This window comes from Balaenoptera acutorostrata, chromosome 3 (assembly GCF_949987535.1).
Source record: "Balaenoptera acutorostrata chromosome 3, mBalAcu1.1, whole genome shotgun sequence".
Lineage (NCBI taxonomy): Eukaryota > Metazoa > Chordata > Mammalia > Artiodactyla > Balaenopteridae > Balaenoptera > Balaenoptera acutorostrata.
In genome coordinates, this window is record NC_080066.1 from 63,997,115 (window position 1) to 64,010,025 (window position 12,911).

At 48.9% G+C, this 12,911-nt stretch overlaps 1 long non-coding RNA gene across 1 annotated transcript; it reads left to right on the top strand.

Moving 5' to 3' along the window:
- The first annotated feature begins 1,343 nt into the window (after positions 1–1,343).
- LOC130707691 (uncharacterized) lies at positions 1,344–12,480 on the top strand. Its single transcript, XR_009007707.1, has 4 exons — positions 1,344–1,477; positions 1,584–1,776; positions 3,701–3,822; positions 11,224–12,480. It is a non-coding gene; the product is annotated as an uncharacterized LOC130707691 (long non-coding RNA).
- Positions 12,481–12,911: the final 431 nt, after the last annotated feature.

The following is a 12,911-nucleotide window of genomic DNA, read 5'->3' on the forward strand; positions in this document are numbered from 1 at the left end:
ATCAACCACCTAGTACATGCTGGGCACTGTGCTGCATCTCTTAACTAACACTAAATGACAGATTTAGTTGTGCCTGGCGCATAATAGGTTGCTCAATAATTATTTATTAAATAAACGGATGAACCACGATCCTTATTTTACAGGTGAGGGAGCTGATGAACAAATAAGGAATTTGTTCAAAGTTGCACAGTAGGAAATTGGTGGAGCGGGGGATTTACCATTGCTGTTATTATTTACACTATATAAGAGCTACTATTTATGGAATACCTATTATTTGATGCATTGGTCGCTTTACATAAATTATCTTACCTACTTTACAGCAACCCTGCACATAACTGAGACTCTTGCCATTTTACAAATGAGAAAACTGAGACCCAGAGAAGTGTAGTATCCTTCCCAAAACAGCCAGCTCCTAAATGCAGAAATAGGATCTGGATCTAGACTTCCCCATGCTTCCCACATTCCTAGCTTCAGGGTACCAGGAACCCCTGCAAGTAGAGATGGTGCCAGAGCAGGGATTTCCCTCGGCACAACTAACCAGTGCTCACCAGGGCTCAGGCCCTTGGGAACGAGACTCCTAGAACCTGCCCTTGGTTCCCCGTGGGTCTGGGGCATGGACTAGGGATCAGCAGAAAACAGCCCCAGGTCCAAATCGTCCTCCTCCCCTTCTCATGTCTCCAGCAGAGCCAGGAAGACTAGGCTGTCCTCAGCCCAAGAAATTTCCAGCCCTTTTCTGGTCTGGGCTGAGCTGGCATTAGTTAGGGGCCGGAATATCTAGGAAAGGAGGCTGGAAGGAGGAGGATTTGAAATGGAATTCATTTGCAATGGAGTAGAACTTGGACACTTGGAAGTGGGAATGAAGGACATCTGGGGTAGGTAGAACTTTACAAAGATGGCTGGGGTGTCCATTCGGGGGACAGCAGAGAAAAGCCTTGCTGAAGCAGAGGATGCATGTTGGTGCAAGATGGGAAAGATGAGAGCACCTGCAGCGAGGGACTTGAGAGTCCCACAGCCTCCTCAGAGCCACTCCATTTTCTTGACCGTGGGAAGAGGAATCAAGGTTTCCTGTCTAGTCTGAGACTGGGAGAAGGGAGCTCGGTAATGCATTATCCAGAAGACCGTATCGTGATAGGGACCCACTGTAATGAATAGGTAAGAACATCACATGATTAGCACAATGGTAAGTAAAATAGATATGCTAACTCCCCAAAGTATCTCACAACTAGATTAAACACCCCTCCTGCAACGCATTCTCACTGAACCTTTCTTTCCTCTGTGGGGCAGGGGGTGGGGGTGGGGTGAGGGGATGCTTGGACCTCACTGGCCCCATTAGAGGTGAGCTAGCCAAGATCCTGATGAGAGCTGACTCTGCCCACCTTCCTGCCCTGAACCCTGACTACAGAAGTTTGCGAAGCCACCATCACCACCCAGCTCTCCCACTTTCCTGTCCCCAGCCATGTCAGCCAAGGAGACCGAGGTGGGTGACCTCAGGCCCATGCTGTCCACACCCAGGCACTGTGCCTGATCATATCTGACTCCCTGCCAGGAACGCTCAAGCTCACACACCTGCCTGCGGCTCTCAGTTCCCTGTTCAGGCTGCTCCCTCCCTGATCCCCGCAGAGGATGGACGCTTCCCCCTGTGGGCAACAATACCGTGGTGCAGCACCAACAGGGCGTCCTTCCCTTCCCACCGCCGCTGCTGCCATCTTAGAAGCACCGCAGACACCAGCTCACCTGCCCTTCACTCTACCTGACCCAGCCTCCACCCCCAGGAAGGTAGGACATGGCAGGGGTCACTACAGGGCACAGCCTGTGGAGGAACTGTGGAAAGAGGCCTGGGGGCCCTGATTTTTCTGTGGTTTCCTTGTGGCCAGTGGTAGGACTTTTCCAGGAGATCTTGGTAGGGATGGAGAATTTTCCCTGAGCCAAGTAGTAGACTGTGAGAGGCTTCCCAAAGGAGGTAGTGATGGTTACGTCCACTTTGGAGAGGTGGGGAAGGAAAAGAGTTTACTGGTGACCCCAGAGTGCAGGGAGAGGGGCAGAACCCTGGCACCATCTCTCCCCTTTGCCCCCAAGACTGACCGCTCCCTGGGAGGACAGTGTTGGGGGGTGGCACATTTGCCCCAGGGACCCAGGGCAAGTGTGGAGAGTTAAATCCATAAAACCAACAAGAGAGGATGAGTCCCAGGAGTGATGAGCCCAGTGTTGGGGTGAGGATGGCTGGGGGCAGCCTGTGATCCCAGAGGCACCAAGGGGGATGGGCAGGAAGTGCCTGGCAGAGGAGCCAGGGGCATGAGGCAGGAGACCAGCCTGACAAGGCCCAGGGCGCTCAGCCTACCACCCCTTTCATGGGCAGGGCACACTGCAGTGTCCCTGGTGCCTGAGAATGGGGTGCCACTCTCTCAGGATGGATTTCACTCCAGGCCTGGTGAAGGCAAGAGGAGAGGCCATTCAGCGTGGGCCCCAGACATGGAGTCCAGTCCTGCCCACTCAGCATGTGGGTCTCCCACAGGGTCCTGCATCTCTCAAAGGAAGGAGGAATCCAGGCCCTTCCCTCTGGCTTCCTCATAGAAGGGCTCTTTGTGCTCAGGCCAGAGACTGGGAGCTTGTCCAGGAAACTGCAGGTGGTCCTCCTGCCCCGGGGAGGGGGGCGGCATTCTGAGAACTTCTCTAGCCCAGTGACATCCCTCTCAGGCCACGCTGACCCTACTCACCCTCCAGTTCCCTGGGTGTTTCTCTTTGTTGCATCCAGAGGTTGCAAACTGGTGGCCTGCACACTTGTTTGCTTCCCACACATAGTTTTGTTTCAAAGAGGATGTTACATGAAAACAGATTTCAGGTTTCTTGGGAAGAGAATCCCCTCAATTTTGTTCTGAAAAATTGTCTTAAAAAAAAACTAGTAGGGAATTCCCTGTTGGTCCACTGGTTAGGACTCCACGCTTCCACCTGGGGCCCAGGTGCTATACTCAGTCAGGGAACTAAGGTCCCACAAGCCGCACAGCGTGGCCAAAAAAGAAAAGAAAAGAAAAAAAATATCAGTAGATCTGACAATGCTGGGCTGGTATTCCACACGGAAACAATCAGCAGAAATTCAGCAGCAGGACCCCTGCAAGTGGAGTGGGCATCACCCACAACCCCCAGGATGGCCCTCCCCCCTTCTGCCCAGTGGCCCTCATGCACTTACAGTGCCTCCTGCAGGCAGGCTGATTCCTCTGCGGGTAGGACCTGCCCCCAATTCATCTTTCATCGTGCCATTGCCGTCCTTCTGCCCCTGCATGTCTTAAACATACCTTCCTTCCACCCTCATTACTGAACTGAGATTGATTTTCCCCACACAGCTTCTCCTCCAGTGGATCACAAGCCCCTTGAGGGCAGGAACAATCGCTGTGCTTCCAGGAGCTGGCACAGGGTTGGCACATAGTAGGTTCTCAGTGAATATACATTGAATGAACATGCCTCTCGCTCAGGCCCTCAATAGCCCTCCTTTGCCCTCAGGACTTAAACCCCTCTCCAGATCCACAGTGGAGGCCATGAGTCCCAAAGTCTTCCCAGAAGGAGGGGATGTCATTCTGGGTCTTGGGGGGAGCAAAGGGGCAAGAAGGGCACTTTGCCTGACCCTGCTCCTCTTTAAGGCGCTGACCTCTGCTGGAAGTGCTGAAGCATCCACTCAGTTTTGTTTTGCTTTGTTTTTTTTATTTAGAGGCATCATTGCAAGACCGAGGGATGAATTCATACTTTTTAATAAAGGAATCTTCAAATAGCCCTTGTAGCTATTCCATCAATCCACTGGAGCACCAGCCACAGAGACAACTCATTCACTAGGTAATTGCCATCGTTCAAGTGTGGGATGGGACACTGTGAGATGTCACTTAAGTGAATTTTTGCTTAATCAAGTGCCTTTTCCCCATAAGGCTTGTACATTCTGAAAGCCCAGAGGATATCAGTGAGGGATAGACTTGGCTAGCCCTGCTTACCAGGTCTCCTTATCCCTCTCCTAAGTAAGACCCCGCTGGGATGTGACTGTGGGAGGGCCTGGGGTCAGATCTCTCTCCTGGAGGCCCAGCAGAGCACACGTAGCTCCAGGTTATCATTACGTGCTCCCCCACCCCCATCTGGTTGCTAGGAAGCTCCAGGTTTGTAATGAGAGCCCCCTTCATTATGGAAAAGGGAGCTTAATGTTCTAGGACACCTTCCTCTCCTCCCCCACCTCCTACTCTTCCTGGTCCTCCTCGATTCACAGGTGCAAGGCAAGCACTGTCCAGTCATCCTTCACGAGGAAGTTGATACTTCTCTGCTTTTTTAAGGTGTGAGCTCTGGGCTGCAGACATAGCGATAGAGAACGGCTGTGTTGAGTGAATCACTCTTTCACCCGATTACCCCTGTGATCAGTGGCATTCCTGGGATGGCTGGATGAGATAAAGGCTCAGTTGCTGGACAGGCTGAGTCTACATTAAGAATTAGGGCTCAGGGAGAGGCCAAGGATAGGATCAGTCAGGGCAAGGGAGGGGCTCCGTGTGTGAGCAGGGTCAGGGCTCAGTCTGCTCTCCCTGACTCAGCTCCCTGATCTCTAGTGTAAACCGTACTTCACATACAAAATGCGAAACGACTTGTCACTCCCCTGCCTTAAAACCTCCTATGAAAGAAAGAAAAAAGAAAAAAATTTCAGTGGTTCCTCGTGGCCTTTAGGATCGCAAAGCAGGACATTTAAGGGACTTTCCTGGTGGTTTAGTGGTTAAGACTCCCGTGCTTCCACTGCAGGGGGCACTGGTTCGATCCCTGGTTAGGGAACTAAGATCCCACATGCCACATGGCCAAATGACAACAACAACAAACAAACAAAAAAACAAAGCAGGACATTTAAGACCCTCCTAGCTTGGTGTCTGCTGGTCCCTGCCCTCCTTGCCACTCCCATCCACATAGCTTTCAGTTCAAGGCAGATGAGCCGCTTGAAGTCCCTGAAGTGCCTGCTCCCCTCTTGCCTCTGTGTTCTCAAGGCCATTTGCCTTCGTGGGACTGACCCTGCTTCCCCCTCTGTAGGGCCTAGAAGCTCCAGCTGTAGAACTGAACAAAGTTGGGTTTGATCCCTGCTTTATCACCTGCTGGCTGTGGGACTTGGGGCAAATAGCTTAGCCTCATTCAAGCACAGAGGCAGCCGTGCATGAGCCAGGGTGAGGCTTTCAGGGTGTGTCCCCAGACAGGGTTTTAACACATATGACTCATTTGAATCATTCGTTGTTCCCTGTTGTGTTTATGTCTGACTAACACTTGGCATCCCAGTCCTACCCCTTCCTAGTGGCCTTGCTAGACTGCTGTGACTGGAAGGGTAGAAAGGACACTCCCCAGGCCCTCTTACAGCTGAAGCTGTGTGTGAACGCTGCATTCCAGAAGTTAGAGGCACTTTGACAAGACTGCGATGGCAGATTTGGAGGCTATCTATGGCTGCTTTGGGCTGTTTGGGGCCAGCAAGCCTGGGTGTGGAAAGGCAGCAGCAGTTCAGGGTTGAGTCTTCCGACTCATGGGTGTGGGGAGGCAATAGCACGATCCCTGCTCCCCGGCCCAGCTACGGCAGCAAGGTCCTGAACCCAGTGATTCCTCCCCTACCTCCCATATTCTTTTTGCTGCCATAACCAGGTGCGCCGAACTTAGAGGCTTAAAACAACACAAATCTGTTCTCTTAAGGCTGGAGGTCAGAAGTCCAAAATCAATCTCACTGGACTAAAATCAAGGTCAGCAGGCCTGGGTCCCACCTGGAGGCTCTAGAGGAGAATCCATTTCCTTGCCTTTTCCAGTTTCTAGAGGATGCTTGCATTCCTTGGGTCAGGGCCCCTTCCTCCATTTTCAAGTCAGCTCTTGCTTCTGTCATCCAATTTCTTTCTTTTTCTTTCTTTGTTTTCTGGCTCTGCTCTCCCGCCTCCCTCTTATATAACCTCCCTCGTGGTTATATTGGGCCCACCTGGATAATCCAGGATACTCTCCCCATCTCAAGATTCCCCTTTTTTTTTTTAAGTGAAGTATAGTTGGGAATTCCCTGGTGGTCCAGTGGTTAGGACTCCGAGCTTCCACTGCAGGGGGCAAGAGTTTGATCCCTGGTCAGGGAACTAAGATCCCACAAGCCGTGTGGCAAGGCCAAAAATAAATAAATAAATAAATAAATAAGCGAAGTATAGTTGATTTATAATATTGTGTTAGTTTCAGGTGTATGGCAAAGTGATTCAGGTGTTTTTTTTTTCAGATTGTATTCCATTACAGGTTATTACAAGATGTTGAATATAATTCCCCGTGCTATACAGTAAATCTTTGTTGCTTATCTATTTCACGTATAGTTGTTTGCATCTGTTAATCCCACACTCCTAATTTGTCCCTCCCTCCCTCCCTCCCTCTCCCCTTTGGTAACCATAAGTTTGTTTTCTATGTCTGTGAGTCTGTTTCTGTTTTGTATATAGGTTCATTTGTATTACTGATGTTTTTAGATTCCACATATAAGTGATATCATATAGTATTTGTCTTTCTCTGACTTACTTCACTAAGTATAATATTCTCTAGGTCTATCCATGTTGCTGCAAATGGCAATATTTCATTCTTTTTATGGCTGAGTAATACTCCACTATATACATATACGTGTGTGTGTGTGTATATATATATATATATATATATATATACACACCACATCTTCTTAAGCCAGTTGTCTGTTGATGGGCACTTGGGTTGTTTCCATGTCTTGGCTATTGTAAATAGTGCTGCTATGAACATTGGGGTGCATGTATCTTTTCAAATCAGAGTTTTTGTTTTTTCCAGATGTATAGCCAGGAGTAGGATTGCTGGATCATATGTTAGCTCTATTTTTAGTTTTTTAAGAAAACTCCATACTGTTTTCCATAGTGGCTGTACCAATTTGCATTCCCACCAAGAGTTTACGAGGGTTCCCTTTTCTCCACATCCTTGCCAACATTTGTTGTTTGCAGATTTTTTGATGAGAGTCATTCTGACAGGTGTGAGGTGATACCTCCTTGTGGTTTTGATTTGCATTTCTCTAAAAATTAGCCATGTTGAGCATCTTTTCAAGTGCCTCTTGGCCATCTATATGTCTTCTTTGGAAAAATGTCTGTTTGTCTTCTGTCCATTTTTTGATTGGGTTGTTTGCTTTTTCAATATTAAGTTGCATGAGCTGTTTGTATATTTTGGATATTAACCCCTTATCAGTCACATTATTTGCAGATATTTTCTCCCATTCCGTAGGTTGTTTTTTCATTTTGTTGATGGTTTCCTTTGCTGTGCAAAAGCCTTTAAGTTTGATTAGGCCCTGTTGGTTTATCTTTGATTTTATCTCTTTTGCCTTGGGAGACTGACCTAAGAAAATATTGCTACCATTTATGTCAGAGATGTTTGGCCTATATTCTCTTCTAGGAGTTTTAAGGTGTCATGTCTTATATTTAGGTCTTTAGACCATTTTGAGTTTATTTTGGTATACAGTGTGAGGGAGTGTTCTAATTTCAATGATTAACATGAGGCTGTCTGGCTTTCCCAACACCATCTGTTGAAGAGACTGTCTTTTCTCCACTGTATACTCTTGCCTCATTTGCCATAGGTTAATTGACCATAGGTGCATGTGTTTATTTCTGGGCTCTCTATTCTGTTCCACTGAGCTATATGTCTGTTTTTGTGCCAGTACCATGCTGGGTTTTTTTTTTTTTCAGTTTTTACTTTTTTTTTTAACATCTTTATTGGAGTATAATTGCTTTACAATGGTGTGTTAGTTTCTGCTTTATAACAAAGTGAATCAGTTATACATATACATATGTTCCCATATCTCTTCCCTCTTGCTTATACCATGCTGTTTTGATCACTGTTGCTTTGTAGCATAGTCTGAAGCAGTGCCTCCAGCTTTGTTCTTTTCCTTCAGGATTACTTTGACAATTCTGGGCCTTTTGTGGTTTCATATAAATTTTAAGATTATTTGTTCTAGTTCTGTGAAAAATGTCATGGGTATTTTGATAGGGCTTGCATTAAATTTGTAGATGGCTTTGGGTAGTATGGCCATTTTAATATTAATTCTTCCAACCCAATAGCAAATGGATATCTTTCCATTTCTTTGAGTCATCTTCAATTTCCTTTATCAATGTTTTATAGTTTTCAGCATATAGGTCTTTCACCTCCTTGGTTAAGTTTATTCCTAGGTATTTTTTTAATGCAATTTTAAACGGGATTGTTTCCTTACTTTTTCTTTCTGATATTTCATTATTAGTGTAAAGAAATGCAAAAGATTTCTGTATATTAATCTTATATCCTGCTACCTTGCTGAATTCATTGATTAGTTCTAATAGTTTTTGTGTGGAAACTGTTCTCTATATAGAAGTATTATATCATCTGCATATAGTGACAGTTTTACTTCTTCCCTTCTGATCTGGATACTTTTATTTCTTTATCCTGTCTGATTGCTCTGGCTAGGACTTCCAATACTATGTTGAACAGAAGTGGTGAGAGTGGGCATCCTTGTCTTGTTCCTGAATTTAGTAGGAAGGCTTTCAGTTTTTCACTGTTGAGTATTATGTTGGTTGTGGGTTTGTTGTAAATGGCTTTTATTATGTTGAGATATGATCCTTCTATACCCACTTTGGTGAGATCAAGATTCTTAACTTACATCGGCAAAGTCTCCTTTACCATTGTAAGATAATATTCACAGGTTCCAGAAATTAGGATGGGGATATTGGGGGCGGTGCATTATTCAGCCTACCACAATGCCTTTCTAAAGTGGCCAAGGTAGCAGCCTCCTGGCTGGTCAGTTCTGTAGTATTCTGGGAGTCATTCCTGGAGACCCAGCCTCAAGCCTGCTCCTTCAGCCCTTCCAATGATTTTGTAAACACCCAGGACCCTGCGTTCAACCTCTTTCTGCTTAAAATACAGTAGCTTCTGTTTCCTACACCCAACCAAGACTAAAATACCAATTATCCTTCAAGTCTCAGTTCAAATGTCACCATCTTTGGTAAGCCTCCCCCAATTCCTCCAAGGTTCCTTCTCCCTACTCTGGACCCCACAGATCCTCTTAGATCAAACCTCCCTAGTGGATCATGACCTCTCTATCCAGCTACAGCACGGGCTCAAACATAAAGGAAGGCTGCATAAAGAAGTGAACCAGAGGCCATCAGCTGAGAGCAACTTCCTAAGCATTAAGCCTTGGATGTGGACTGAGGCAGGCATGGCCTGGGAGGGACTGGGATCAGCCAGGGTGGAGCCAGGCTACCTGGGAATCTAGCAACACAAGGAGGGAAGCCTGGGATAGGAACGCCACCTCAACCTTGCAAAGCTCCCGGGGCTCAGAGAAAAAGCAAAAGGAATCTTCAGATACAGAAGCAAGCCAGCAGCTGCACACACGTGAAACAGTACATTTTTCAGCTCCAGGGCTGCTGTCCAATCTGGGGCTTCATGGCCCTGAATCCAGAAATGCAGAAACAATGGCATGTGACAGAAGGGACTGATCCACAGTGGATCTCCTGATCCACAGGAGAATGTGGAGGGTCAAATCTAGAAAACAACCAATAAGCAGAAGCTGAATCTCCCTTGACGAGGCAGAAAAGGAAACAGGCCAAATGATGTCCTCAGTCTATGGCAGGCCCTGACCCTACCTCACCTGGGACAGGGCAAGCAGTCTGGCCCCAGAACCCAGAAGGGCATGCCCATGCCTGGGTGTAAATGGAGCAAGCAAACTGTTCCTTAAAAGTGTCAGATGCATGTAACGCATCAAAGAAGACTCTGCATGCCACCTTAGATGACGTGAATATGAAGATGGGACAATAGGGAAAGACAGCCCTGCAGAAGACCCCCTCCACTGGCAGGCAAGAACTAAAGAGTCCAAACTAGAAAATGCAGAGGTTCTGTCTTGCCTGTGGCTGTTGTGTGCTGCGACATCAGGCAGACCCCATGCCCTCCCTGGGCCTCAATCTCTTCCATCTGTACAGTGGGAACGGTTGACTCCATGCCTAAGGGTTTAGGGAAATAAGGAAAACAAGAGAGCGCTGCGCAAAGTAGGGGGTTAGGAAGGGCAGAGGAGTGGGAGATGCAGATTCTGCGCCATGGCAGGAAAGAGGCTCTGCCTGAGGAGGGAGGTCTGGGAGGCCTGGGGTGTCACTAATGAGGTCCCAGCAGATAGGGCTGGGCATGAGTGAGCTTAAGGAACCAGCCCTCCTCCATTCTGACACTAGGCACACTTCAAATTAATAATTAAAATGCTTCCTGTCAGATTCCAGCCTGACACATAATTAGAGCAGCTCCAGGCTTTAGGCAATGGTGATGAAAACAGTTCTTGTTAGAAAGAGGCTTTTCTGGGGATGAGCTGGGGGAGGATAGAACCCTCCTCCCCAGATTTTGCCAGCACGTCCTCCCTCCATCTGCATTCCAGATAGATATAGACAGGGGTTTTCCTTCCAGCCTGGGGAGGGGTGGAGGTGTGAGAGGAGCATCCATTTCCCCATCTGCCTGCACCAGGGGGGGTTGGACAAGGTGCATCTAGCTGACATGAGAGGACAGCGCGGAGGTCTGTGCAAGGAGGGCAGGCGGGGACTCCTTGGACTTTCAAAGGCCAGACAGAAGAATCTGGGGCCAGCTGCAAATCCCGAATGCCACCCCAACCTGTGTATACAAGGTATTGCTATCATATCCTGTCTTCCCAGGACTGCTGGAGAGTAGCTGAGCTCAGCCACCAACTCTTCAGTGGTCAAAGCAGCCCAGGCCCCTCCCCACCAACCCATGGCAGCCATCACTTCCTTCTAGAGCAGAGCCCTTCCTATCAACAAAGTGGGGCATGGACCCAGGAGTCCTAGCTCCCAGCCCCTGGGCTTCTCAGCCCCCCAGAAGCAAAGCTTGGAGGGGCTGTCCATGGTTCCAGAGAAACTTCCAGTTTTCAGGCTCTTCCCCTATCAGGAGTTCTCCCAGAGCCTCATCCAGTCAACTCCTTCCTCCAGAGTCCAGTCCCTAGCCCTATCAAACCGTCCTACCTCCTCACCTGCCACCAGGTCTGGCCCCCCAAGAGAGGGAAGGGACCACCACCGCTTAGCTCATTCAGGGAGAGCCGTGAGTGCCAACCCTGGGGCTTCACCCTGATGGGGATGCCCTTAGGAGCTTGGCAATCAGCGCTCATGCCAAAGCTACCTATTAGAAGAAGCAAATCATTTTAATGTTGTGTTGCTTCATTGAAGTTGCCTTCATAAATATTTTAAATGTGTTTATTAGGAAAACCACAGGAGCAGAGAAGAGGCTGCTGAGGCTGGGAGGAGAGATGACTTGTGAGGTCTCAGCCGCCACTGCCACCACCACCAATGAAACATCTACTCCCTCAGAGGGGCCGACCCTGTGGGGCCTGCAAAGAGGAGAAGCCCACTTTGTTGGGCTGCCCTCCCCCCCTTGTGAAGCTGGCTGCTCTGATGCCGTGTTCCTGTCCTCAGATTGAACCCCAGAAGGCAATATAACAGACTCCTATGGACCCAGCGCCGAGCTGGGGCAAGAGCCCTCCTCTGAATGCTGCTCTGAGTTGCTGGGCAACTGCTCCCCTTCTCTGACTCAGTGGTACAGGGGAAAGAGCTGGGAGGTCCCTTCCTGGGCAGGCTGAGGTACCCAGATTTGTGGATGCTGTCCTTCACTCTCCACCCCCCCACTCCTTCATCTACTCCCTTCTCCCCATGCACGTACCCATCCAGAGCCACATCAGACCAGGAGCAACAAGAGCCGGAGCAGGTGCACAGAGCCAGACAACCATCCCCGGGAGGCCCTCAGCCCAGGCATCTCAGCCCAGCCTTGTCCCACTCCAGTGGGCAGGGAGAGCCCAGCTCAGGGACCTGGGGAAGGGGTAAGAATGGTGTCTCCTGCCCCATTATCCCTCTGTGGGGGTGGGGCAGGGATGGAGGTGCCACGGCTGCCTCTGACACAGCTCCTCTCCTTGGGTAAGAGCCTCTTTCTGTTCCCCAAGCCAAAGCCAACAAGCCAATTAAACCCTGAGAAAGCAGAATCGATCTGCAGGCCAAGGGATTACATTGATCTGCAGTGCTGGTACCCAGGGGGCCATGGCTGCCTCCCCCTCGAGCCTGGAGCTCCTTCTACTGCCATCTTCAGCTGAGCAATGAGCAATCCTCCCCCTTCGCATCTCTATCCTCCCGCACCCCTCCACCCCTGCCACACCCTGTCCGACTGCCTATCCCCTCTCTGTTGGTCTGGGCTGAGCCTGAGGCCATCTGTTCAGACCTATTCATTCACATCACATAAGTGCAGGTGAGGTGATGCCATGAAGCCTCTGTCCTTTGGGCGATCTCTCTTCATCTCAGTCAACCAGGGAAGGGGGCTACTGCTCTTGACCTCAGTTTGCAGTTGTGACCTGCAAGGACACAGAGTACCCAGCACCCCAAGGGTTAGCAGGTAGCATTCCCCACACAGAGCGTGGGAGTGGGTGAACATGGAGCTTAGGGAACCTTCTCCGGTAAATAAAAAAGGAGAATGACTTGCAATTACCATATCAATTGTTTCTGGGTAAATAGGTGCTAAGAGATTTTTTAAATAGATTGGTCCTTTAAATAGGTTAAGCACCCTTTGGCAGCCTCATTTACATTATTCATTTGCTGGGAAATCCTTTTTTCCGGGATGGTGCAGAAATAAACTTCAGCCTCAGTCTGAATTCCATTCAGAGACTGGATTAATGTGGTTTGGGTACTTCGCTGCCTGCAGTGTACCAGAGGACAGGGGCTGCTCTGTGCCCTGGGCTGGGTGGGGGAAATCCAGACCTGCTCTAGGGAGGATATGAACTCCCAGAGAGCAGCGAAGGAGCCAGTGCTTTATTATGGCTGTGAAACACTGAGATGCAGTCAGGGATCCAGGGGGATACACAGGAGGGAGTACATAGGATTTCCATAGGCAGAGAAGAGAGAGGGCAG